The 5,872-nt window shown below is 34.6% G+C and overlaps 2 non-coding genes across 2 annotated transcripts; both read right to left on the bottom strand.

The window, feature by feature from the left end:
* Positions 1-681: 681 nt before the first annotated feature.
* TRNAN-AUU (transfer RNA asparagine (anticodon AUU)) lies at positions 682-755 on the bottom strand. The gene has a single exon. It is a non-coding gene; the product is annotated as a tRNA-Asn (tRNA).
* A 2,264-nt stretch (positions 756-3,019) lies between these two features.
* TRNAN-AUU (transfer RNA asparagine (anticodon AUU)) lies at positions 3,020-3,093 on the bottom strand. Its single transcript has one exon. It is a non-coding gene; the product is annotated as a tRNA-Asn (tRNA).
* Between the last annotated feature and the right edge of the window lie 2,779 nt (positions 3,094-5,872).

The raw sequence follows: 5,872 nt of genomic DNA, 5'->3' as shown, positions 1-5,872 counted from the left end.
TTACCCTATTATTAAAATGGTAATTGACAAAAACAAACTACATTGTCACCAGAAGAGCAATACAAAATGTACAAGTGATATATTAAAATCATCTTTCCAGCTTGAATTTCAATGTTGCATTGGGTCAACAATTTTGTGAGAAACATCTTCACCCTTAAATAAAGATTTTCTTAATTCCTTACCTGTGTGCTAATTAGATATCACCTTGTTTTCACATTAAACAGACTTCCACATGAGAAAGCAGCAAGGATGCAGTGGCGTTAATGTTTCCTGGTGTCAACTTGTATTATTTCAGTACACATTGAAATGAGGATGCATCTTGCTGCCTTTCCAATGAAGCAAGTTTAATTTAGTAATAGGTGAAAAACCATCCTTACAAAGGTGTTAATCAGAGACTTGGCTTTGTGGACACTTTTCAGAGAACAAATTTGTTAGCATAAAAATAAAGCCAGAAAATGAAGAGCTGTTTAATCACTCAATTGGATTTTTTTGCCAGCATATTTCTTTTTCTCTGCAACCCACTGCTAAATTGTGCTTCCTAGCTGTTTTTTATAAAATCACTGAATCAAATCTAACTCTGATTACATCAAAGAAGGCCATGTACCCTACACCATAAGAGGAGGTTTGAAATTTTGACTTGTCTACTTAAATATCACCAAAATCTGATCACAAGGTTAATTACGTCCCTGGGTGGGATTGAACCACCAACCTTTTGGTTAATAGCCAAACACACTAACCGATTGCGCCACAGAGACACTTTGCAAAAGTCCATACTGACAAAGGCTAATAAGCATTCATCTAAAACGTTTCCTAGAAAAACTTTAAAAAGTCAATAATCTGGAGAGTTTTTGTAAGATGTTTCTTCCATCAACCAACGAAGAAACACATTGGTACTTTCCCATGATGAGTGAGTGCTTCAGGATCTCTTGCACTTACATGTGCAGCAGAGTACTGCAATGGAAGCATGCTGGGCCCATAACCCAGAGGTAGGCAGATTGAAACTATCCTCTGCTATATGCATTTTTTTTGTTAATTAAAGTAATCCAAAACTGGGATTGATATTTTGTCTCTTTTATTTTTACTTAAAGTACAATAACTTTTACCATTTTAATTTGTTTTAATAGTATATTGACAGTATTGTTTTCTTTCAAAAATCCACTTCATTTTCTTTACCCTATTATTAAAATGGTAATTGACAAAAACAAACTACATTGTCACCAGAAGAGCAATACAAAATGTACAAGTGATATATTAAAATCATCTTTCCAGCTTGAATTTCAATGATGCATTGGGTCAACAATTTTGTGAGAAACATCTTCACCCTTAAATAAAGATTTTCTTAATTCCTTACCTGTGTGCTAATTAGATATCACCTTGTTTTCACATTAAACAGACTTCCACATGAGAAAGCAGCAAGGATGCAGTGGCGTTAATGTTTCCTGGTGTCAACCTGTATTATTTCAGTAGACATTGAAATGAGGATACATCTTGCTGCCTTTCCAATGAAGCAAGTTTAATTTAGTAATAGGTGAAAAACCATCCCTACAAAGGTGTTAATCAGAGACTTGGCTTTGTGGACACTTTTCAGAGAACAAATTTGTTAGCATAAAAATAAAACCAGAAAATGAAGAGCTGTTTAATCACGCAATTTGATTTTTTTGCCAGCATATTTCTTTTTCTCTGCAACCCAATGCTAAATTGTGCTTCCTAGATGTTTTTATAAAATCACTGAATCAAATCTAACTCTGATTACATCAGAGAAGGCCAGGTACCCTACACCATAACAGGGGGTATGAAATTTGACTTGTCTACTTAAAGATCACCAAAATCTGATAACAAGGTCAATTAGGTCCCTGGGTGGGATTGAACCACCAACCTTTTGGTTAATAGCCGTACATACTAACTGATTGCACCACAGAGACACTTTGCAAAAGTCCATACTGACAAAGGCTAATAAGCATTCATCTAAAACGTTTCCTAGAAAAACTTTAAAAAGTCAATAATCTGGAGAGTTTTTGTAAGATGTTTCTTCCATCAACCAACGAAGAAACACATTGGTACTTTCCCATGATGAGTGAGTGCTTCAGGATCTCTTGAACTTACATGTGCAGCAGAGTACTGCAATGGAAGCATGCTGGGCTCATAACCGAGAGGTAGGCAGATTGAAACTATCCTCTGCTATATGCATTTTTTTTTTGTTAATGAAAGTAATCCAAAACTGGGATTGATATTTTGTCTCTTTTATTTTTACTTAAAGTACAATAACTTTTACCATTTTAATTTGTTTTAATAGTATATTGACAGTATTGTTTTCTTTCAAAAATCCACTTCATTTTCTTTACCCTATTATTAAAATGGTAATTGACAAAAACAAACTACATTGTCACCAGAAGAGCAATACAAAATGTACAAGTGATATATTAAAATCATCTTTCCAGCTTGAATTTCAATGTTGCATTGGGTCAACAATTTTGTGAGAAACATCTTCACCCTTAAATAAAGATTTTCTTAATTCCTTACCTGTGTGCTAATTAGATATCACCTTGTTTTCACATTAAACAGACTTCCACATGAGAAAGCAGCAAGGATGCAGTGGCGTTAATGTTTCCTGGTGTCAACTTGTATTATTTCAGTACACATTGAAATGAGGATGCATCTTGCTGCCTTTCCAATGAAGCAAGTTTAATTTAGTAATAGGTGAAAAACCATCCTTACAAAGGTGTTAATCAGAGACTTGGCTTTGTGGACACTTTTCAGAGAACAAATTTGTTAGCATAAAAATAAAGCCAGAAAATGAAGAGCTGTTTAATCACTCAATTGGATTTTTTTGCCAGCATATTTCTTTTTCTCTGCAACCCACTGCTAAATTGTGCTTCCTAGCTGTTTTTTATAAAATCACTGAATCAAATCTAACTCTGATTACATCAAAGAAGGCCATGTACCCTACACCATAAGAGGAGGTTTGAAATTTTGACTTGTCTACTTAAATATCACCAAAATCTGATCACAAGGTTAATTACGTCCCTGGGTGGGATTGAACCACCAACCTTTTGGTTAATAGCCAAACACACTAACCGATTGCGCCACAGAGACACTTTGCAAAAGTCCATACTGACAAAGGCTAATAAGCATTCATCTAAAACGTTTCCTAGAAAAACTTTAAAAAGTCAATAATCTGGAGAGTTTTTGTAAGATGTTTCTTCCATCAACCAACGAAGAAACACATTGGTACTTTCCCATGATGAGTGAGTGCTTCAGGATCTCTTGCACTTACATGTGCAGCAGAGTACTGCAATGGAAGCATGCTGGGCCCATAACCCAGAGGTAGGCAGATTGAAACTATCCTCTGCTATATGCATTTTTTTTGTTAATTAAAGTAATCCAAAACTGGGATTGATATTTTGTCTCTTTTATTTTTACTTAAAGTACAATAACTTTTACCATTTTAATTTGTTTTAATAGTATATTGACAGTATTGTTTTCTTTCAAAAATCCACTTCATTTTCTTTACCCTATTATTAAAATGGTAATTGACAAAAACAAACTACATTGTCACCAGAAGAGCAATACAAAATGTACAAGTGATATATTAAAATCATCTTTCCAGCTTGAATTTCAATGATGCATTGGGGCAACGATTTTGTGAGAAACATCTTCACCCTTAAATAAAGATTTTCTTAATTCCTTACCTGTGTGCTAATTAGATATCACCTTGTTTTCACATTAAACAGACTTCCACATGAGAAAGCAGCAAGGATGCAGTGGCGTTAATGTTTCCTGGTGTCAACCTGTATTATTTCAGTAGACATTGAAATGAGGATGCATCTTGCTGCCTTTCCAATGAAGCAAGTTTAATTTAGTAATAGGTGAAAAACCATCCTTACAAAGGTGTTAATCAGAGACTTGGCTTTGTGGACACTTTTCAGAGAACAAATTTGTTAGCATAAAAATAAAGCCAGAAAATAAAGAGCTGTTTAATCACTCAATTGGATTTTTCTGCCAGCATATTTTTTTTCTCTGCAACCCACTGCTAAATTGTGCTTCCTAGCTGTTTTTATAAAATCACTGAATCAAATCTAACTCTGATTACATCAGAGAAGGCCAGGTACCCTACACCATAACAGGGGGTTTGACATTTTGACTTGTCTACTTAAAGATCACCAAAATCTGATAACAAGGTCAATTAGTTCCCTGGGTGCGATTGAACCACCAACCTTTTGGTTAATAGCCAAACACACTAACCGATTGCGCCACAGAGACACTTTGCAAAAGTCCATACTGACAAAGGCTAATAAGCATTCATCTAAAACGTTTCCTAGAAAAACTTTAAAAAGTCAATAATCTGGAGAGTTTTTGTAAGATGTTTCTTCCATCAACCAACGAAGAAACACATTGGTACTTTCCCATGATGAGTGAGTGCTTCAGGATCTCTTGCACTTACATGTGCAGCAGAGTACTGCAATGGAAGCATGCTGGGCCCATAACCCAGAGGTAGGCAGATTGAAACTATCCTCTGCTATATGCATTTTTTTTGTTAATTAAAGTAATCCAAAACTGGGATTGATATTTTGTCTCTTTTATTTTTACTTAAAGTACAATAACTTTTACCATTTTAATTTGTTTTAATAGTATATTGACAGTATTGTTTTCTTTCAAAAATCCACTTCATTTTCTTTACCCTATTATTAAAATGGTAATTGACAAATACAAACTACATTGTCACCAGAAGAGCAATACAAAATGTACAAGTGATATATTAAAATCATCTTTCCAGCTTGAATTTCAATGATGCATTGGGTCAACAATTTTGTGAGAAACATCTTCACCCTTAAATAAAGATTTTCTTAATTCCTTACCTGTGTGCTAATTAGATATCACCTTGTTTTCACATTAAACAGACTTCCACATGAGAAAGCAGCAAGGATGCAGTGGCGTTAATGTTTCCTGGTGTCAACCTGTATTATTTCAGTAGACATTGAAATGAGGATACATCTTGCTGCCTTTCCAATGAAGCAAGTTTAATTTAGTAATAGGTGAAAAACCATCCCTACAAAGGTGTTAATCAGAGACTTGGCTTTGTGGACACTTTTCAGAGAACAAATTTGTTAGCATAAAAATAAAGCCAGAAAATGAAGAGCTGTTTAATCACGCAATTTGATTTTTTTGCCAGCATATTTCTTTTTCTCTGCAACCCAATGCTAAATTGTGCTTCCTAGATGTTTTTATAAAATCACTGAATCAAATCTAACTCTGATTACATCAGAGAAGGCCAGGTACCCTACACCATAACAGGGGGTATGAAATTTGACTTGTCTACTTAAAGATCACCAAAATCTGATAACAAGGTCAATTACGTCCCTGGGTGGGATTGAACCACCAACCTTTTGGTTAATAGCCGTACACACTAACTGATTGCGCCACAGAGACACTTTGCAAAAGTACATACTGACAAATGCTAATAAGCATTCATCTAAAACGTTTCCTAGAAAAACTTAAAAAAGTCAATAATCTGGAGAGTTTTTGTAAGATGTTTCTTCTATCAACCAACGAAGAAACACATTGGTACTTTCCCATGATGAGTGAGTGCTTCAGGATCTCTTGCACTTACATGTGCAGCAGAGTACAGCAATGGAAGCATGCTGGGCCCATAACCCAGAGGTAGGCAGATTGAAACTATCCTCTGCTATATGCATTTTTTTGTTTGTTAATTAAAGTAATCCAAAACTGGGATTGATATTTTGGCTCTTTTATTTTTACTTAAAGTACAATAACTTTTACCATTTTAATTTGTTTTAATAGTATATTGACAGTATTGTTTTCTTTCAAAAATCCACTTCATTTTCTTTACCCTATTATTAAAATGGTAATTGAC

The sequence above is a fragment of the Pseudophryne corroboree genome (assembly GCF_028390025.1).
Source record: "Pseudophryne corroboree isolate aPseCor3 chromosome 11 unlocalized genomic scaffold, aPseCor3.hap2 SUPER_11_unloc_2, whole genome shotgun sequence".
NCBI lineage: Eukaryota > Metazoa > Chordata > Amphibia > Anura > Myobatrachidae > Pseudophryne > Pseudophryne corroboree.
Note: the sequence above shows the minus strand (reverse complement) of the source record. Positions and strands in the feature narration are given on the sequence as shown.